Genomic DNA, 24,243 nt, shown 5'->3' with positions numbered 1-24,243 from the left:
CAAGCGGTCAAGGTTAGTTAAATCTGCGAGTGTTCAAAGCATAGCAATTCCACACAATAAGCGACTCTAGCAGAGTGGGGAAAAGCGATGTTGGTTCATACATGCCAATATCTTTTGAATTTAAAAAGGATTTTTCCTATGAAACACACGACCGTATAAAGTAATCAGAGCAGGTTTTCGTTTTTTTTTTAATACGTAAGTTATTATAAGTAGTGGTGGGGATAACGCCCGACTGTACGCGCCGTGAAAATTAGAATATCTTGTTTATTCCTTTAGTACACGTTAATATCCTGTATTTACGGACTCACCGTCTGTTGTTCGAACTTCCCTAATGTAGAAGTCCGGATAAGCGAGCGCTTACAGATACCTCTATAGTTATAAAAAACATTGATCTGTATGTAGTGTAATTGTAAGATCCATCTAGGGGTATACAAAATATTATCTTACATCCTGCAAATAAGGCGTGTTTATCAAAGGAAAATCCTATAAACCTTCAACATAGTAAAATCCGTTTGAACAAAAATGAGACAGTTAATCAAATAATAACTTATATAAAGGAACTATACATTTGTCTCATAAATCGTAACATTGTTCAAAGACCCAACAGAATTCTCCCACAACCGCAGTCGTACTTTGCACGCAAAATCTCGAGAAGCATGCACCCTCGAATGTCTTAGTGCGTGTAAAAAGACTTTGCTGGGAAATGAAATTTTAATCCTTCCCGACACTCTGAAAATATAACGATTTCCGCGAACAAAGCCCTAGACACAGTTGACTCGCAGCAACATGTTAATCTAGTAATCCACAAAACCTATACATATAAATATCGCATTTCTTTTATTGTTGCTAATTTTAATCACGCCCAACCAGTCGTAGATGAATCTCTCTGATAATCTTTCTAAAGTAATATCCGAAAAAATAAAGTCATTCAAGCAGAGGTGATTCAGCAGAAATTTTTTTTTATCTTTACCTGAATACCAGGAAGTTTCTCCACTAGCGAGTGGATCTCTGGAGAAAAACGGATGTCATTGAAAACAAAATAGTCTAAGGACAAACATAAAGCATATAAGTACCTTCGTGTAGAACCCCAATGAAATTTCAAAATAGAGGTAAATGACCGCAGTTGAAAATGTAAGTAATATGAGCCATTAGGAAATCAAATAAGCCCATATAATTTTTCCCTCAAACGTTCATGCCATAAAAGATCGGACTTGGCGTATCTGCGTAGATTCTGTCGCTTAAACAAGGAAACGACTCCCGATAGTTTTCCAGTGCGAATGTACCGACGACATCTTATCTCTGTTAGGTTAGAATAAATTTTTCACCAGCCTTGGACTTACTTAAAGGCTTTTACCAGATACCATTACCTAAGTGATTGTACCTCATACACAGTTTTCAGCACACTCACGGGACATTATCAATTTTTACGTATGCCTCCCTCCTGATCCCAACTCCTTGACGAGGTGGGGGGCTTAGGGATCCACTGCAGAGAGAGTATGCCCCTTTACGCCTACTCTCTCTGCTGTGGATCCAACTGAACATTGGACCTTTAACTCCTTTACTCCTCCTCCTTATAAATTTTCCCCTTTCCCTCCTTCTTCTTTCGTTGACGACCCTGCATGGTTTTTGGACTATTGAATTGACAGCTCTTTTAACTTGATGGAGGGTGGAGTTGGATGGCATGCCTCTCCACCCGTAAAACTAGAGTACCTGACGTGGTGAGCGAGGGGAAATTTTTAAGTCGGATGCCATGCCCACAGTGCTGTGGGTCCGATCTCATGGGACTGACGACCCTTAAGGCTCTGTGGGTATGGCGTATATCCAGGTGAGGGACCCAGGGCAGTTACCAGTGTGTAACGGCATTGCCCTCCCCCGGTTGGGCCTCCTTGGTGAGAGGGACCTCATCCTGGATGAAATTTTTGTAATACTATATATGGAGAAAAAATTAACCTCACAACGACTTATGGCATGGCAATGGACTGTTCTCAGGATAACTCAAATAATGAAAATCAGAGTGGTATTAAGACATTATTACCATACAATAAACCAAAAGAAAATAGATATCGCCAGGACCCAACCTTGATTCACTTTGATTCTCTCTCTTTGGGAGTCAAACTGGTCAAGGTTTTTTGAACTTAGAAGCTGACAAAGATATATCTTTATTAAAAATTAGAAAATTACCTATTGATCGATGCCCATCGCAAGAGATGAGCATAAGACAAATTAAAAAAGGGAATGGTTGGTTGAAGCAACAACCAAAAACCAATCGGAAACTATCAATGTATATATAGATACATAAATATAAGGTTACAAGGCATGATACAATGAACAGTGTACAAGGCACAGTAGTAGTACCAAATGTTGAGGATGAAACATTAGATAGATTAATACTTTAGATTCATTAAAGAAAAGGTACAATAATGTTTGAAGACTGCGAAGTATATGAGGTCCCAAGCAGGAAAGACAAAAGTCAAACTATCAAAATAGCCAAGATAAAGTTCAGTGGCCAAACCTTACCCTTAAAAATTAAAAATGCTAGGATTAAATAGGGAACTCAAGACCTTATGTTCCTAAACCTATGCAATGCAAGAACTGTTGCAAATATGGTCATACAGCAATTAAGTGCAGGAATATTTAGATGTGCCTTTTGCAGCTCGCAGGACCATAAAACACGCTGGGACTGTGGCCAACCCAAATGCGTAAATTGTGGATTAGAACATCATGCCAGATCTAAATTGTGTGCGTTCTATATCTACAATACAGAACTTAAATTACTACAAGAACGAACTGGAATGACGATAAGAGAAGCAAAGTTAGAACTGAAAGTGAGAGGATTAAATGACCCAGCTAAGAAATTTAGGTATGCAGACACCTCAAAGTCAAGCAATACCAGAACTGAGAATAAAGAAATACCACCACAAAAAATACAAGATGAAAAGAACTCTTCAAACATACATAATATTACGACTGTGGAAAATCGATTTAGCTCTTTATCGGAAATTGAAATAGATAATGACATAGAGGAACAAAAGAAGAATTAAAATCACAAGAATGTGAAAAAACAGATACTACTACTCGAAAGAGGCAACTGGATAAGACCCCACCTAATTCCACCAAACAAGTCTGTAAAAAGATAAATAACCCACCAATCTCGCCGAAAGCTAAAGTTCAGAAACAAAGAACACTAATATTCCACTGTCTCCCATAGTAACAATAGTACCTCTAGGAACCGAATCACAAAATTTCAGATGAAATGGGAAAACCAAAAATACAGGTCACTACAGTGAAAACGAAGAAATTCACCATCACCAATTATAGGCACAGGACAAAAAAACAAGGAAAAACAACAAACTGAGAAAAACATGAAGATACATGCGGCTGCAGTAAATGCTTTATAGCAATGTGCCAAAAAAATAAGACTATAACTAAAGACAGCCTAACCAACACCATAAGAAATTTCATGAGGAATAGGAGTAAGGAAAAAACAAATATCAAATCTCATGAAGAAGGTTGTATGTGTATTGAACACTTAGAATATACAAAGAGAAACACATCAGTGTTGTAGATAATATTCTAAAGAAAACAAAATCAAAATGGAAAAAATCAAATCAAGATAGTGTAAAAAAAGTAACAGTTAACTAAAGAAGTAAGATTCAAACTACAACAAAAAATGAATCAAGACCTACAAAAATACAAATTAACTTATAAAAAATTTTAGGAAAATATCAGCTTTAATAATCTAGGGTAATTTGACCACTTATACACCATATTCAATCGTTATATAATTCAATGGAATATAAATGGATTATTAACGAGAATGCACTTAGGGGAAGTCCAACGACTTATTAGCGAACACGAACCAATGATTATATGTATACAACACATAGGAAAACGTGTTCCAAAAATAGGTAAAATCTATTAGCTACAACATCACAGGAAAATGAAAATAATTTAGGAACAGCAATATTGTCCATAATAAAATTATATACGACAAATTAGATATAGATTACACTGAATTGCAAATTTCAGCGATTACAGTAAAAATAGAAATAATGTGTTTGATATAATTAACTTATACAATCAGGCCTAATAAAAAGTATGATTTAAACAATTACAGAAAATAATAAAAGAGTTTAGAATCCAATATTAATTGTAGAGATTTCAATGCGCATAACTCAATATGGGACTATAACAACATTACTCCAGATAAAGATGGAGCAAAAAACTTAATGAACGCTAATAATCTTTGTTGTCTGAATGACAGCGAAAGTAAAATACATATTATTCCAGAACCCATGGAACATTTTCCACAGTAGATGTCACCCTTTGTTCAACAAATATAGTTGACAGACTAGATTGGAATATATGTGATGACTCCTACTCAAGTGACCATTTTCCCATAATAATATCCTTATTAAATAATGAACCAAAACCATATTCTCCACATTACAACATGCAAAAAGCAGATTGGGACAAATTTTACTTTCATACCGATAAAATACCGCCGTATGATTTATTTGAGAAATCACAATTAGACTAACGATTTCATTGTGTCCTTCATTAAAAAGGCAGCAGACAAAGCTATTCCTCATTCAAAACCCCATAAAAAAAAAAAAACTTAAAGTCCCCTGGTGGTCAGATGATCTAACTGAATTAGTACGAGAAAAACACTCTTTAGCAAGAAGGTTAGATACTCTAAACAGAAGATTCAATAAAGTTAATAAATCAAAACCATTCACAGAAGAAAATATATTAAAAATGACAATTTTACTATTAGAAATAGATGTATTAAAACCTTTATATAATAAAATATCAGCCAAATTTAGAAAAGAAGTATAAAATGGTAAAATAATATCTTGGAGGTCCTATGTGTCAGAAATAACAAGCGAAACATCCATTCAAAAAGTATGGGAAAAATTCAGAAAAATAAATGGAACAAACATTAGACCACTCAGACAAGCTATATTAGATAATGGAAATAAAAATTTTAGATCCCTTCGAAATAAGTAACTACTTGGGGCAAGTTTTGCCAAAATAAGTAGTGACGAAAATCTAGACAAACATTTTAAAAAAGTAAAAAACAAAGCAGAGTCTATTATACTAAAATTTTGAGACAAAGGAAGATATATATTATAATAAAAAGTTCAATATGGAAGAGTTAGAATATGCTCTCTTGAACAGTAATAATCTGCCCCTGGAGGAGATGATGTTTGCTTTGAGATGATTTGCCACCTAGCACCTTTGGCAAAATCATACTTATTAAAATTTTACAATCATTTATGGCTCCAAAACTTGTTTCCAGACAAATGGCGAAAATGCAATAATAATTCCTATACCCAAACCAGGAAAAGATGCTAGTAATGAATAATTATAGACCTATCTCATTAACAAGTTGTATATGCAAGTTATTGGAGAAAATGGTAAATGCACGACTTACATGGCACATTCGTGAAAATAAAATTTTAAGTCCTACACAGTTTGGTTCACAACGTAATAGGTCTACATTAGATTCTCTGTGTAGTTTGGAAGACCATATACGTAGAGGAATTTGAAAGAAAACAATTACAATAGCTGTCTTTTTTGACATTCAAAAGGCATACGACACTACTGAGGTATGCAATATTAAAATCTTTACATAATATAACATCCGCGGCCATCTTCCTAAATTTATTAAAAACTTTATGACTGACCGCACTTTTCAGGTGAGAATAGATAATGTTTTTTTCCAAAATATTTTTCCACTTGAAAATGGAGAAAGTACCACAAGGTTAGCGTCCCTAGTGGTACTTTGTTCACATTGGCAATTAACAACATCAGTAACATGCTACCGGTTGGAATTAAGAGTAATTTTTATATGGATGATTTTGCAATATATTACACAGCATCACGCATAAAACATGCAGAAAGAATTATTAATAAAACTATTAATTAAAAAGTAGATGAATGGGCCTCATCAGTAGGATTTAGATTTTCCATAGAAAAAACCCAAGCGGTCATTTTTTATAAAAGTAAAATTTGGAAAAAAGGCGAAGAAGCAGAATTAAAAATGAGAACCCAATATACCAATTAGCCAAACTGCAAAATTTTTAGGTTTAATATTTGATGCACACCTCAAACTGGAAAACCCATATAACTTACATAAAATCAAAATGCAAAAGAGCATTAAACCTTATTAAAAAAATTAAAAAAAACTCTCACACAAATTGGGGAGCTGATAGACATACTCTTACTATACTTTATAAAGCAACAGTGCTATCAATTATTGATTATGGAAGTGAAATATACGGGTCAGCTTCAGAAGCAGCACTGAAAATATTAGACCCAATTCACAACGAAGGCCTAAGAATATGCACAGGGACATTTAGATCCTCGCCAGTTCTCCTCTGTACAAGTTGAATGCGGCGAACTGCCACTATCCCTCCATAGAGATTCATAACCATGAAAAGTGCGTTTATTAAGAATCAAGGCAAGTGATTCACCAACTAAAAGTCTATTTGAGTTAAGGGATGTCTTTATAAACAATCATTCACCATTTCCTTTTCCCAATTAGAACTAATAGACTGTTCGAGTCATTAAATAAATAAATATACAAGTACCTCCAATAGTAAAGTTACCACCTCATTGGACTATGATGAAGTAAAGACTTGCACTCACTTGAAATATTTATCAAAAAGTTCCGTATATACCCCAGAACACCATAAACAAAAAACCATAGAAACTATAAGACAAAAAAGTTCACATTATGCAATATATACCGACGGGTCCAAATCGCAACATGGCGTAGGATATGCAGCTATATCGCAGAACAAAACATATCAATATTCTTTACCCAATCATGCCTCAGTCTTCACAGCAGAGTTGTGTGCAATTAAAGTAGCTATCAAAATTATAAAGCAAACTTCAATTAATAATTTTGTGATTTTTTAGTGACTCGAGAAGTGCCCATAGAAGCTCTTCAGAATTACAATTCAAAAAAATATATTGTACAGCAAATTCAATTTGAACTCCACAAATTATATAAAAATGGCAAAAATATTGAAATATGTTGGATCCCTGCTCATGTGGGGATAAGAGGAAATGAAGAGGCTGATAAAGCAGCTAAAGAAGCAGTCCAAATGATAAAAGCAAATGTAAACTCCCACCAGTGATTATATATATATATAAAACAATAATTGTAAATAAATGGCAAAACGTATGGGCTGAAGAGCCTGAAAATAATAAATTAAAACAAATAAAACAGGATGTTAACAAATGGAGTTCAGCATATCAAAGAGAGAGACATGCTCAAGTAATCCTGACACGCCTCCGTATAGGCCACCACACTCGTCTGACACACGGGCACTTGATGAGCAACCCACGCGCCTGCTCCAGAGTGTTCAGAGTGCAAGAGTTGGTAACAGTCAGACATGTCTTGTGCGAGTGTCCAAAGTATGACCAGCAGAGACTGTCAACTTTTGGTTTTGGAAATAAACAATAAAAGAAATTTTGACAGAATCTTTTACATTTTCAGTAGTTCCAATTTTGACTTTTCTGAGGAACTGCAATTTAATTGATAAAATATAAGTTTTTTTAGTGAATTTTAAAACAAAATTTCAAAAATTTAAAACTTAATTCCGAATTTAAATATACCGTTTTAGTAGTATGTAAGGGAACATGAGTAAAATGTATTTATTGTGTGTGTGTTCTAGTATGAAAGCGTTTGCCTTTGTGCAATTTTTTTTATTTATCCTGAATGACCAATTTGGTCCCAGTTCTGGCCTAAGGGCTAGACCTGGCATTTTATCTAATCCTTCGGGCCAGCCTAGGATGAAGCTGAAATCAGCTCAGTGGGTCTGGTAAACTACTTTTATAATAATAATAATACGTATGCCTCCGGCTTACGTTGCGCCCCAAATTATAATATAGTGTTTGGAGACTTTTAGGGGATACCCTACACGCTTATATGGTTGGTCTTATAATCTTTTCTAAATACCTTAGAAGTTACATTCACATAAACTAGAGCTAGTGCTTACAGAGACAAAGACAAATAATCTCAGAGTAAAATATCTAAATGCGAGTTTGTAAAAAACCGAACATGTTTATCTAGGTTTTATGTGTCTAGTCAAGGTCTTAAAGTAGTCCATGGTAAGGTGTCGGCTATTCATAACTTTCCGGTACCTATTAACGTAAAAGGGGGATAACCAGCCCTTTTGCGCTGTAGTGGGTATTACAATCGTATGTAAATATGTAACTCTTCAATCAATGACAGTCCTTTACAGATTTTTACTAAGAAGAGCGTAGATTTATTATGGTCAAAAAAAGCATCAACAGGCGTTCGATATCTTCAAAAGCGGAATAATGCAGCTCACCTAACTTAAAAATCCTTGATTTAAATAAGGAATTTTTTTTTTTATTGTAACAGACGCCTCAGACCAAGGGGTAAGAGGGATACTACTTCAGCAATATGATAAACAGTTCTTTCCTATAGCTTTTTATTCACGTAAACTAAAGCCCTCTGAAAGTAAATATGCAGTATAGGCAAGGAAGGGCTAGGTATCTTTAACTAACTAGTACATTTTAAGTTCATAATCTATGGCTATCCTGATAAAGTCCCTTACTGAACATGAGTCCTTTACCGAGTTTTTCAAAGGCTTTAATCACAGTCCAAAAGGAACTCGGTGACAAATGATCATTCAGGTCTTGAGCAATTATCATAGCTGACGCATTATCCCGCAATCCCGCACCATACTGCATAGAACCATTAATTGGACTAAAAGATATAAGAAACATCCAGTTGCCTATTGTTAAACCGTATCTAAACAAGGAAATTGCCTTAACCCAAGAGATCGTGAGCATTGAATATCTGGTTGGAGCGCAGAACTGTTACAAACTGAACAAGGCAAGAGTCAACAGACAATAACCCAAACAATAAACACTTCGAACGGAAACAGAGTCAGCAGCAATAAACACCAAACAATAAACACTTCGAATGGAAACAGGGTCAGCGGCTAAGCAAAACAATAAACACTTCGAGCAGACCCTAAAGCAAAAGTATATTTAAAGTATGTGTATCAGAATAAGTAATCAAATGTAATATTATATGTAGGTCCGTGACGAGGAAAACCCGAAGAACACAGCAGATGACTAACGACCAGGTAACTAGTAATAATCTCTTTCATACCAATCGTCATAACTGGTTGCATTCCGTCATCCAGGGTTCCCTACTATGTCACAGAAAGCCAAATCACTGTTTTACTGGCCTACAATGCTTACAGATATAAAAAGCACATAACTGATTGTAACACGTGTCATGAAACAAGGGACACACTAAGACACCTGTCAGTTAAGGGCCTATCCTGTGCCAAATCAATCCTTGAAAGAATATACGTAGAATTATTAACAGAATTATGAGTCCTGACAGAGGGAATGAACACTTCTTAGTGTTAATAGTTCCTTGACACGTTATATAGAATTAATAGCACTAAAAACCAAACACCGCAATTGAGTGCATTAGGATATTTATGAGTGCTAAATCAGTAAACATGGAATTCAACACATGATAATGTGACTCGGGTGGTGTAAATCAATAATAATCTCCATAACGAGTTGTGTGAATTCCTTTCCATTAAGAAAACCAATTAATATATTTTATCACCCCCCAGAGTCAATCGGTTTGGTAGAATAACTGATAATTAAATAGGAAGTGTCAATGTCTTACGAGTTACAACTCGTGATATTGGATCCGAACTGGATTATAGCGGTTCTCGCGGTTTTAAATACCTTTATCATTTATATCTTGTATCTATAGAATTGATGCCGCAAGTAGCCTTATACGGTACGCCGCTAGAACACTCTTCCACATATTCAAGCCAACCATTAATTTATCAAAAAATATATATATATAAAAAAAAGAAATATATTAAATAAATAAATATAAAAAAAATAAAATAAATATGGATACAAGTGGAGTCGAATATAATACACTCCGTAAGAAGTCGGAAGGGTTACAAATTATAATAAAAAAGGAATCCCATAAAATCAATAACGCTTTAGTAATGACAAATAAGCTAAAAGTTCAAACACATATCAAAACTTACTGACATATTTGTCTGTCCCGGTAATTTATATTCGTAGTCAATGGAAAAAAAATAATAATAATAAATAAATAAATAAATAAATAAATAAATAAAATAAAATAAAAGAGATTTAAAGTCAGGAAGTCTAGAAGTGAAAATCTTATCTATGGAATAATCCTATATGAATCTTACAGGGCTAGGGAATAATAATATATAGAATTTGTATGGAAACCTTTTTCATTAGTTTGAATAAGGAATATTTAATTTAACAACAATTCCAACATGAAACTAATATATTGTTCAATTTTGGTACTGTTTTTTTTCAGACATTATTCTCATGCGGGTGGAGAATTAAAACGAAAAAATATCATTTGAAAATACTAAAGTCGTATCTCTTACAGCAAGTAACGTAACTCTTAAGCTGGTGACGACGTCATCAGTTCTAGAAGGTCTGTCGCGTTTTGCCGTATCAGCATTGATTCCTTTAACCTCAAATATCTGCTTGCACAGGCTTCATCTCGCGCTTGCAAAGCAGATTGACTGGAGAAAGGAATGCCTTAGTTCATTGAACTTCACATGTGGTTCATAGGTCACATGACAGGCCACATAACATATTCTTATCCGTGTGTGTAATGCAATTAGTTAAGGACTTGCAATCATTTTAAAATTAATGAACAAAATAAGCAAATAGAATTTCTATAACAACAAAATGAATTAATTTTTTTTTCTGAACCTCATAGACATTTAGAAGTATCAAGATATGTATATATGAAATATTTACTTGCAACATTAGCCTATACAATGCAAGTAAAACATTCATGGGAAAATGTCACATTTTCTTGAAAAACCCAAAGTTTATTTAGAAAATTAGTTTTACATAGTGGGTTTTTTTTCGTTGCACCTCCTACCTATTAAATAAAGTTTTTTTAAAATTAACCTCAGAGGATGCGCGCGAGAAAATTGAATATGAAACTTTTGTTAGGGCACATAGGATCAGATTTTATCACAACTTAATTTCAGTTAGCATAGAGGAATACAGAATCATGATTAATCTTCTCTTTGACTCTTATGTTGCAAATAGCTCCGTTTTCCACTTCTTTGTCTAGTAATTTACTACCAGTAATATCGAATTTTCTTTGAGATTCGTAATGATATCTATTTATTTTTTATAATTATGGATATTTTTACAGTCCATCATAGACCTGGATAGGTTCACTCATTGTTAATGCCATGGATAAAAAAGTTTGTACAGCTCTCTTTTGAATTCCAAATTATCAGCGAATTCATGTGGGTTAAGTCTGGTTTAAATGGCTCTCTCCCCTCCCCTGTATTTGGATGTCGTCTGAATTTACTTTGCCCTTGTGACAAGTATAATTTCACTTGCAGGCTGATTAATGGAACCTGGTTACAGTATCCTGCAGTACGAGAATTTCACATCGCAACTTCAAAAAAATCGTTCGTCGCTGCGGATGACTACAGTCAAGTAACAACCGCCTACAATGTGAAAGGAATTTCTTGGACTTCTTCGACCGACACCGTATCCCGTCGTAATCTCGTTTCGTGCGGGAAACGCTCCAGCCACTGTCGGAAATCGACTACAAAGGGGACATACTTCCGACAATTACGACCCGAAGGATATTCAACTCTACTTTGGCTGGCGAAGGACTCGTGCTGGGATGATCTATTCATCGCGAACGTAATCGTTGTAGCTTAGGATGCAGAGAATAAGTATGAGCGCAATATAGAATGTTGGACCCGCCCAGGCAAATTTTCCCTTGTTTTAACCCTGTGAAATAGGCCGTTTCATTTGGCTATAGGTGTCTGGAACTGTGTAATGGACGAAAAGTTGTTCGAAAGCTAGTTAAATGTGAAGTAGTATAACCTCGGTCATGTATCCTATATATATAAATGATCATAAATAACAGAATCGAAATATATTTTTTGCGTGTACGCACTAGGAACCTATATATATAAATGATCATAAATAACAGAATCGAAATATATTTTTTGTGTGTACGCAATAGGAATCTATTTAAAGTGCACATATATTAATCATAATTATATGAATCCATATTACATATGTATAAACAAATCAGGTAGCCTATAATCAATATGTTACCTTTTATCTTACCAATATCTGCAGTTATATATGAGTTAGTATATTGATTAATGAATCAGATATATAACATTTAGCATAAAAATCACGAATCAATCAGCATAAACATTAATAATTTTACCAATTCATATATGGAAATTTTTATCAGTTAAAATATGATTTTTATCATGTTAATCTTCATTCTATGCAATTATCAGAGTATATTAGTATTTTCTGTAGCATATGTATCTTAATGAGATGAAGTGAAAAACTGTATCATTTATATATATCACGTGATCACTATTATTTACCAATATCATTGTTTTATTATTTTAATTTTTATACTTGAATCAATTCATGTACACCATGAATTTTTTTTTATTTACTTTATATATATATATATATTCACATAGTGTCTGGGATACACTCCTATAAGTCAAATGCAAGTCAAGTTTGAGTAATATTTCAGTAGTTGGTTTTGGTAGCTGACCGAGCTAATGTAATGTTTACATAATAAAAATATGGAATGTTAGTCCTATATATAAAAGATTGCTTGCAGGAATGTGATCAGACTAGAGACGCTAAAGATGACGTATACAATAAGTATGTAGGCTAAGATTAACATGCCGTCAACCTGTAGTCATTCAATGTTTATAAACATTAGTCCAAGCTCCCAGCTTGAGACAACTACCCCGACCTATAATTCAAACGGCCTACGTGATCTGTAGCGTGTCTCATTTTGATTGTGTGTTCGTATGAAACTATGTCATTTGTATGTATGTTCATATCCTTCATAACTTGTAACAGAGATGGTAGACAGGCAGAACAGAGTTAGTTATCGTCATTAGAAGACCTGTATCTCTTTACCTAAGCTTTATCATGTAGAGAGAACAGAAGTAGCCATCATCATTGGCAGAAGCGATCAAGCTATCGTTATTAGAAGACTTGTACAATCATACCTGATCTTCACCATGTAAAACTTCAGAAGAATACATATATTTTTTATACTTTCGTGTTTTCTACAAGAACCTCCTCACCGAACAACATGAGTTTAACACATCGTCGTAATAACCAACAAGATAATACCGACTTCGTAAGTGATCTACAAACCCCCAGACACTCCATTGAATATGGAAGTGCAATACCAACCGACTTAGCGTAAGATTATCGCAAGTCTAACATTACCTCATAGGGCGCCTTATCATACAAGGCACAAGCCCTAATATATATATATACAATAAAACACTGTATTAGAACATGTAATAAAATAGACTGACCGAAGAGACCTCTCTCCCATGTTTGCTTCCCCTTGGATGAGGAAAAACAAAGAAAACAAAACATACTACAAATAGCAAACGGACAATGAAAAAGCGATAGAGTAACCTTCTGGAGCAATTTTACAACAATAATTGGGTGACGTTATGGTCTGAAACGGTGGTCGTATTTTGGTTACAAAAGCTTTGCAAAACCAACATTCGTATTATATTCTGCAATTAACGACTGCTGCAGTCTAAAGGGTTCGTTCAAAGGTCGCCTTGCAAATCGCCTAGTCACAATTGCGCTACTATTTTTCTCTAACAAAACGTACGCAAACTGGATTGGGGACCTACCTTTAATACCTGTAAATCTCTTAGTAAAATATATTAAGGTTTACACATTCTTCTTATTTTTCTCTCTAATTGACAAAATTACAAATATTTCTTTATGAACTCGAGTTTAACATGATATGAAAATTACTATAAATGAAAAGCTAGATTCTAGTTTACAGAGAAAGAATAAACTCGTCAGCATAGAGTTTCGCTAACGGAGCTTTATACTAGAAACTTGCAACTGCTTTATTTATACCAAAAGGACTAGCAAGTTTCTCTGAAGTCCCGCAAGGAACATTAGTGAGATAGAAATCAAGATTCTTGGTAAGTCTAGCATAGCTGGTGCACCGTTGATCTGGAATAAGAGAGTTAATTTGCATCGTACGAATATACAAAATGTTTGATTGATGTAAATGCATTTGATAGCACAATAAATTGAAGGTTTGAGTTGCCACGGATTTATGTGATTGACTAAACATTGGCACATTACCAAAAAGGAAGCGTTAGAAAATGTAATTATATCAAGTGAGCTCGCCCAAAAGCTATCCTGGCCACACGTGCTTTTAATCTTTTAAGTATGGCGATGGACAGGTTATTATCTTCTCATAGCACCATTAAACTACACTCAAAATATAATAGTTCTAGATTCCTGGCAGGTATAAAAAAGGATGATTGCAAATATCGGGGCAACTTTTTCCAATTGATATTGCAGGAGCAGAAGTAGATTAACCACTGGTCGATGGTGAGTGCAGTAAGTGTTAAAAGGAATGAGGCTTAGTGTCAACATTTAGAAACACTCACCAAGTGAGTTAGTCAAACTATGGAGAAAGTATTGATAGGTAAAAGGACACTAAATAAACGATATTATTACCTATCCAGTCGGAAATTGCTCTAGGTTTGGCTTATAATTTTCGAGAGCAACAGTTGAATGGAAAATCAAGAGTAAAAATTTTTTTTTACCCACTAGGAACTCTGAAAATACTGGCGTTAGTAATTAGTAATTATGTAAAATGCTTATACTCATAGCTTTCATGTTCATACCGGGACAGATTTGAAAAAAATCATTACTGCAACCGAAAAAGAATGTAACTGTATTAAGAATATTTCCTACTGTTAGTGAAGATGTGTTGCAACCAATGGAGTCGTGCATCTTCATTTTAGGAGATTAATGATGCTGCTTAATCCTGTATTGTGCTTCACACACTAATTGGTCTCTATCTCTATCCGTGATTTTTTTCTCTTTTTTTTCTTTTGTCTCTATTTGGACATGAAAAGTGCATCTTAAAATGACATAGTGACATTTTTCCCTCGATGTTTCACTTGAAATAACTAGTTCTTTCTAGGTCAAAAGATGATATGGAGATGTGAGATGCATTCAAACTTCAAGAATTCTTCATCCGTACCATGTCGGTGTTGCAGGTCATAAAGATTGACAACACTGTGTCTGGTCTGCATATGTGTGGGTGCCAGACGTTGCCGACACACTTGAATCATTGCTCATCCCCATCTGTGGAAATAGGAGTATATATATGTATGTAGTATATATGATATATATATATATATATATATATATATATATATATATATATATATATATATATATAGTATCTTTTCAACAGTCAGCCCTTTAATCTAATAACAAGGGCATTCCTAAGTTAAGGATGAACCATCTTCTGGTTTTCTTCCTCTGTATGAAGGAATAGCTCAAGTTTCCTTAATTATGGATTTTGCGAGTATTTCACAATTCACACACCCCGCTCTCCAACCTTCCTAGTTCTGCCTACTATTCAGTATCTAATTGCTACTTCCTCCACTGATCGTGAGGTAATATTTTTGTGTATTGCCTCCGAGAAAGCATCTTGTTCTCAGAAAACTTTCTTCTCCGAATTTTATTGATCAAAATACATTCAAAGCTTTCATTTCTTTTAGATTATTTCTTGTTCAGTTTGATTCATACTTGCTTTGGAATTTCTATACCGTTATGACAATATCTTCATCTGTTTGAAAATTAAGTTAAAACAAGTTCATAATTCTTTTTCTCATTTCGGTGAATATCTGTGTTTATTGGCCTTGTGAGTTTCTGTCTTGAATACTGATTTAATATTATGACAATCTCAATTTCGCCTTAATTAAGACCATTGTATTAGACGGGGATTCTAAATTTTTCTTCAGTTTTTGACGCTGAATTAATTATATCTGCTTCTTAAGGGGATCCTTCGCTCATATGTAGTAGTGTGAAGATCACATCTGGTATTACTGGATATGACGCGTCTACTTCCTTCCTTCGACTGCAGAGTTTAGACGATTGCTTATACTTTAAAATCTTGAAAGTTGTAACATTCTAGTTTTCAAGAGCCTTTTATGTTACACTTACACGTTTTATGTGTGAGTTTATAATTACATCTAACTTGCCCTGTAAAACAAGAAATGTATGTATGCTATTATATATATATATATATATATATATAATATATATATATATATATATATATATATATATATATATATATATTACCTATATATAATATTACATTCAATGGCATTATCTGCACAGACTACCTGTGTATTTAGACACTGAATCTGTCTAGACTTCTTTTTCACTTTGGAAAGCTTCTCAGGAATAAAGATTATTCATGTCTGGTCTCCTTTACTTTTTATAATCGGCAGAAACAGTTTTTTATTAGAACTTGGGGACTTCAGAGGTAATCCTTAAAGGTAAAATATGATGTCAATGGAGTGATGAAATTGTTTTATTGATCGGCTGCTCTCGGTCTCTTGCTCTGTTACAGAGTAATCTGACATCGTGTTGTCGGTCATCATATGCCTTAATACTACAAATATAGTTCAATTTTTGAATTTGGGTTGAAAATTCTGTTTGTTTATTCGGCTCTGCCGCAGGTTAAGAATATTTTGAATTTGTTTCGTTGTCAGTGGATTTATGCTATTTTTTTTATTTATGGAGAGGAGTAAGAAATGTGTTTTCGTAATTTCTCCTTTGAAACTTTATAGATTAATTGATACATCACACAGATATGATATATGTATAAAATGTTTATGTATATATATATATATATATATTATATATATATATATATATATATATATAATATATATATATATATATACATGTATGTATTATAGAGTATATATATATGTGTGTAATATATATATATATATATATATATATATATATATATATATATATATATATGTGTGTGTGTGTGTGTGTGTATATATATATGTATGTATTATATAGTGTGTTTTTGTGTTTGTTTTTCTTAAACAAATTTGTAAGATACCATAGAAACGAAACATACGCTATAGTAGTTTTTTCGTTAATGTGTACTTATTTGTTTTCCACAAAAAGTTTTGCTAATTAATAATCAGTCACAAGTATTACCAACTGGATAATTATATTACTATGTGTTTTACCTTGATAATAAAAGACAGTGTTTTTCCCTAGAGATAGTGAAGTCGGGAACCTAATGATTATGCTCGTAACAGAATCCATGAACGTAAGCCTTTTTTAAAAATGAATGGTTACCTAGGTGCTTTCAACACCCTAGACACCTGTGACCCCTCGAACGCAAGTCATTGAAAACTCAGAAATGATTGTAATTGAGGCGGAACTTTCTCCCCTTGTTTCTGGCTCGTAAATGAAGTTGGGGCTCCTTGTATGACTCTCACTCGGCCTTTATTTCGATTATATTGAAGGAAACTTCTGCGCAATTTATCGGTCGATGCGAAAGTGAGGCTATTTCGCGAATGGAGGGTGACAAAACCTAGACAACAAAGGCAGGTGGTCAGTTGCTTTCTTTGCATTCGACTGGGGATATTCAGCTTTGTAATTTTGAGTGATTAGGTTTCATCTAGAATTAATCTCTTAACAAGAATCGTTATTCTAATCATAAATTGCAAAATAACTTGATCACGAAGTATATAATACGTGATGCTATGTATAAATAAAGGTTTTTTTGCCACGAAGGAAAAATGAAAAAGAGAGATAGCCAAGTACTTTCGGTCCTGTTCGGACCCTTTACTGCCTCAGTAAAGGGTCCGAACAGGACCGAAAGTACTTGGCTATCTCGCTTTTTCATGTTTTCCTTCGTGGCAAAAAAACCTTTATATATATATATATATATATATATATATATATATATATATATATATATATATATAAACAATCTTTCTGATTATTTGTCGTTTTGCAATTTACCATTAGAATAACGATTCTTGTTAAGAGGTTAATTCTAGATGAAGCCTAATCACTCAAATTGGATAGTTCATGAGTTTCTTGTGATTTGGTAAATTGATACTTAAGTAAGGATACCAAGAGGTGATTTTCAAAAAGGTAGGTGTCTTGTTTTCCTTAACCTTTAGGTTTTAATAATGGAAGGAGAAGGGAGGGGGTAAGATATATATATATATATATATATATATATATATATATATATATATATATATATATATATATATATCTTACCCTCCCGCTTCTCCTTCAATTATCAAACCACCTAAAAGGTTTAAAGAAAATAGAACACCTACCTTTTGTCAAAATCACCTTTTGGTATCCTTACTTAACTATCAATTTACTAAGGCAAAAGAAACTCATGAAATATCCAAAAATACAAGTTTTATTCGCAAACTTAATATGACAAAAAAATAAAGAACTGAATTAAAGAAGTTGAGGGCATAGCTGTCCTTGCTTCTTGCAAGAAATATATGGAAAATTGAATCTCTCCTTATATTAATTATTCCCATAACATTTTACACTCTGGCATGACCGAAGTCATAGCTATCTGTAAAAAATTCTCCTATCATGTGACCCCTTACAGAAACATCTGAGAAAAAAAACAAAGGTTACGTCTTTGAGAAAATCATAACAACTGCATAACTGTGGAAAAACCAGTGAAAATAAATTGGTAAGCAAAAGCAAAATAAAAATGAGAGCTGTCTCCCAGTCACTTCACTGAATTATTGGTACAACCTCAGTCAGTGTACCATGGAAAATGTTCAATAAAACGTGTTCAATGAAATGCTCGTATAATATATACTAATTGTCCTGAGGGAGCTGTTTACATATATATATATATATATATATATATAGATATATATATATATATATATATATATATATATATATATATATATATAATGTATGCCATGTCATTGCATGTACATACGTGGACCATTAGCCTTAACTACTGTAATAAGTTTGGGATAGGGAAGTGGCCATTCAACTCTCGCACTGCAGCAAGAATTGATCATTGTAAAAAGCTCTCTCTATCTGTCTCTGAATCACACTGGAGATTATATACATTCACGGGAAGGGAAGTGTATGAAGAGATTGTTGTAGTGGCTCTCCATTAGGAAAGTAAAGTGTAGATGTTGAATTCAAATTCAAAGGAAAGATAGACGCTGAGTTGAACTGTCTGAGTAGCTTATGTGGCAGGAGAATTGAAAGGGCGAGAAATGTCGAAGCACTACATTATGTCACAAGGTTAACTTGGGTGGAAGAATTGATCAGAGTATATTGAGATTGTTCGGTCATGTGGGGAAATAACCAACGAAGAAAGGTTGTTGAAGCGAGTTTAGGGTTAAGGAGTGTTATGGTTCAGCAGAGGAAAACTAGGGGAGCTTAAATAGAAATAGATGGGGTGGAAGTTATATTGGAACGGAAGGGCCTTCATATCCTGGGAGCAAAATAGTGTATACAAGATGAATGCAGTGAATGAAGTGCTGTTCGACAAACTGCTAAAGGTTTATGATGCAGTTGATGCTGTAGAAGACTTACTAACAGCAAGTTCATCCATGGAAAGTGCAGTTAAAGTATGGATGTGGCTGTGATTATATATATATATATAATATATATATATATATATATATATATATATATATATATATATATATATATATATATATATATTATATATATATATATATATATATATATATATATATATATATATATATATATATATATATATATATATATATATATATATATATATATATATATATATATTATATATATATATATATATATATATATATATATATATATATATATATATATATATATATATATATATATATAGTATATATATATATATATATATATATATATATATATATATAGATATATATATATATCTATATATATATATATAGATATATATATATAGATATATATATATATATATATATATATATATATATATATATATATATATATATATATATATATATATATATATATATATATATATATATATCATATATATATATATATATATATATATATATATATATATATATATATATATATATATATATTATATATCTATATATATATATCATATATATATATATATATATATATATATATATATATATATATATATATATATGATATATATATATATATATATATATATATATATATATATATATATATATATATATATATATATATATATATATATATATATATATATATATATATATATATATATATATATATATATATATATATATATATATATATATATATATATATTGTGTGTATGTGTGTGCATGCGTTTATATCACATCACCGTGATTCATGTACATGCATTAAGCTACAAATGTCCTTTAATATCCAATTCGCACTACCTCGGAATTAATATATTTTCATATGTGTTAACCTAACGGGAATTTGTTACTTTATAATGATTTCGTCCTCACTTGTTGCCCAAATCGGTAAAGACGATTACTGAAGTCCTGATTTCTTCTCTGTGCGCTGATTCGAATCCACTCGAGGAGAGGTTACTATCAACTAGAAAATTCCCCTTCGGTTAACGGTATGAAAATATATTAATTCCGAGGTAGAGCGAATTGGACGTTAAAGGACATTTGTAGCCTAATGCATGTACATGAATACCGGTGATGTGATAAAAACACACACACACACACACACCCACACATATATATATGTATACAATAAAACACTGTAATAGAACATTTAATAAAATAGACTGACTGGAGAGACCTCTCTCCCATGTTGCTTCCCCCTGCATGAGGAAAAAGAAAGAAAACAAAACATACTACAAATAGCAAACGGACAATGAAAAAGCGATAGAGTGACCTTCAGGAGCAATTTTACACAAATAATTGGGTGACGTTATGGTCTGAAACGGTGGTCGTATTTTGGTTACAAAAGCTTTGCCAAACCAACATTCGTATTGTATTCTGCAATTAACGACTTTGCTGCAGTCTAAAGGGTTCGTTCAAAGGTCGCCTTGCAAATCGCCTAGTCACAATTGCGCTATAATTTTTTCTAACAAAACGTACGCAAACTGGATTGGTGACCTACCTTTAACACCTGTAAATCTATTAGTAAAATGTATTAAGGTTTACATATTCTTTTTATTTTTCTCATTAATTGACAAAATTACAAATATTTCTCTATGAACTCGAGTTTGACATGATATGAAAATTACAGTAAATAAAACGTTGGATTCTAGTTTACAAAGAAAGAATAAACTCGTCAGCATAGAGTTTCGCTAACGGAGCTTTATACTAGAAACTTGCAACTGCTTTATTTATACCAAAAGGACTAGCAAGTTTCTCTGAAGTCCCGCAAGGAACATTAGTGAGATAGAAATCAAGATTCTTGGTAAGTCTAGCATAGCTGGTGCACCGTTGATCTGGAATAAGAGAGTTGGTTTGCATCGTACGAATATACAAAATGTTTTATTGATGTAATTGCATTTGGTAGCATACTAAACTGGGGGTTTGAGTTGCCACGAATTTATGGGATATTCTAAACATTGGCACATTACCAAAAAGGAAACGTGAGAAAATGTAATTATATCATGAAGATAGCCAGATACACAAGTGAGCTCGCCCACAAGCAATCCTGGCCACACGTGCTTTTAATCTTTCAAGTATGGCGATGGACAGGTTATTATCTTCTCATAGCGCCATTAAATTATACTCAAAATATAATAGTTCTAGATTCCTGCCAGGTATAAAAAGGATGATTACAAATATTAGGGGCAGCTTTCTCCACTTGATATTGCAGGAGCAGAAGTGGATTAACCACTGGTAGGATGGTGAGTGCAGTAAGTGTTAAAAGGAATGAGGCTTAGTGTCAACATTTACAAACAACTCACACCAAGTGAGTTAGTCAAACTATGGAGAAAGTATTGATAGGTAAAAGGACACTAAATAAACGATATTATTACCTATCCAATCGGAGATTGCTCTAGTTGAATGGAAAATCAAGAGTAAAGATTTTTTTTTTTACCCACAAGGAACTCTGAAAATACTGGCGTTAGTAATTAGTTGGGTATGGGCAAAATTAAAATAGCTTGAGGAAAGGAAACACTATAAGGTATTTAATGACGGTCATGGCAGTTATAAATGTGTATATGTTGTATAGTGATGTGTTCCATTTTCTTGGTAACAGCGAAGCCGAGGTTCTCATTGGCGCTTCACAATAGCATGGCTCGAAATGACATACTACTTGGCTTTGTGCGTTTTGGAATTACACTGAACTATGCTTATAAATTCGTTATAAGTTCCTTGTAAATTCCCACTATGAGGGAACAATGTAAAAAATATTTTCATCGAGAAGCAAGGTAAGGTCGTAGGAAGAAAATTTATAAAATTTGGCGCAGACAATTGTTGGTTATGATAATAATACTGTAATGGTTGCTGGTAGGATTTTGAACCAAATAACATCAGTTATGGGATTGAATATCTACCTTTTTAAGCAAGCTAACGATATAGTAACTATAAACTGAACCAGTGAAATTGAGGATTTTAATGAGAGGTTTTAAAAGGACATGGGAAGGGGGTCACAGAGAAAGATTGAGTAAAGGAAAGTTAAAAGAACAGACCTCGAAATCTGTATTACAGCACGACTATAACTTCTCAGCTTCATGGAACTTATACCCCATTTAGCTTTGTTCATAAATGTGTATCAGTATTTGTAAAGTAAGTAAAATTATTGTGAAATATTCACTGATTTTATTGGAAAAACATGAAAAGACTTAAACCAGCAAATAAAACGATTCGGTGTAATCAGTACTTCTTGGTTTATCAGGTTTATCATCAAGAACAATATTCTACAGGAAGTCCTCATTAGTATGCAAAAGAGGCTGGCAACCTTAAAATGACCGAACATTTTCTAATTTCTACTTGAAAATTTTCTTGTTCATTGTGAAAGAGAATTATTGTGCGCCATAAACTACTCAAAACTAAGTATGGAGAATTGGGTCACCGTTTCGCGAGTGATTAAAAACCCTACGAATATATATTAATATTATAATTATTCTTGACAGATGTATTATTCAGAACCAATTTTCCCAAAGAAAACGGTCAAGCGGGTATGTAATGAAAATAATTATTAATCATATTTTGCTCAATTGTATAAGTAAAAGAAGTTCATTGTGAGTCGGTGAATGCTTTAGAGCTTCTAAAAAAGGTATTTCATAGAGAATATGAAACAAAATGACAAGAATCTGGTAATTAGAAATACCATTAAATTAACTTGATTTTTTAAAAGAACCTTGACACTCAATCACAAAATCCAGCAACCAGTTACTTTGCATATTTTGTAGAATTAAAAGTTTATATGCAGGATATGCTAATATATTTTAAAGTCTCCTTCTCGGATGTCAAAAAGTTAAACGCAGACATATTATGGATGATATTTAAATCAAAACTATTAATCATGAATTGTATACATTCTGTTAATGAGTCATATTTCTTTTCACTGCCTCTTCTTTATTATTTGTTCGTCGGGCCTAGGCTTCAAAAGGGCAGGTAGTTGCCTGCCCCTTTCCTGTTTGCTTTTGTTGAAACATAAATAGATGAAAAGGAGTCTAAACATCTATGCAGAATAGCGGAGTCATGTAAATGTTCGGTAAATGAAGAGGGGGAACGTGAAAATTCACTTGGGTTGGAATTCATGGAATACGAAAAGGCCGCTACAGACCTAGTTCAGTTCGCAGTTAGCAATTGCTGCTCAATTAAAACAGATCCCTTCAGAAGCTCCGTTGCATTAAATCTTTTCGAATATTATCATTCATACTTTTTATGTTTTAGGGATTTGTTATTTTTCATGAGTGTAATGGGAATCTTAGAGAACATTTATATTATTGAATAATCTTCAAGTAGAATATTGTATCAGTGAAAAGTGTTTATTACCTCTTTAGATGGTGTTTCCCACAACTTCTTTAACCCATTATGTAATGACATGGAAAGTATATTACTTTTTCTTTTTATTTTACCTAAATTTATTTATACCTCAATGCTGAAGTGCATTTAGTTATAATTACGGAAATATTAATCCAAAACTAAATGTAATGATACAGAAAACACAAAAAATGGGACTCGTCTCGTCAAAAAAAAAAAAAATTCTCATTCGGACTAATTTATGAAAATAATATCACAGAGTCACTCCTGTGTGCGTATTTGCACGTGTGTTTGGTGTTCATTACCTATCCAGAAAGCA

Source organism: Macrobrachium nipponense, chromosome 11 (assembly GCF_015104395.2).
Source record: "Macrobrachium nipponense isolate FS-2020 chromosome 11, ASM1510439v2, whole genome shotgun sequence".
NCBI classification, from domain to species: domain Eukaryota; kingdom Metazoa; phylum Arthropoda; class Malacostraca; order Decapoda; family Palaemonidae; genus Macrobrachium; species Macrobrachium nipponense.
The sequence above is the reverse complement of the archived record's forward strand: the minus strand, read 5'-3'. Positions refer to the sequence as shown.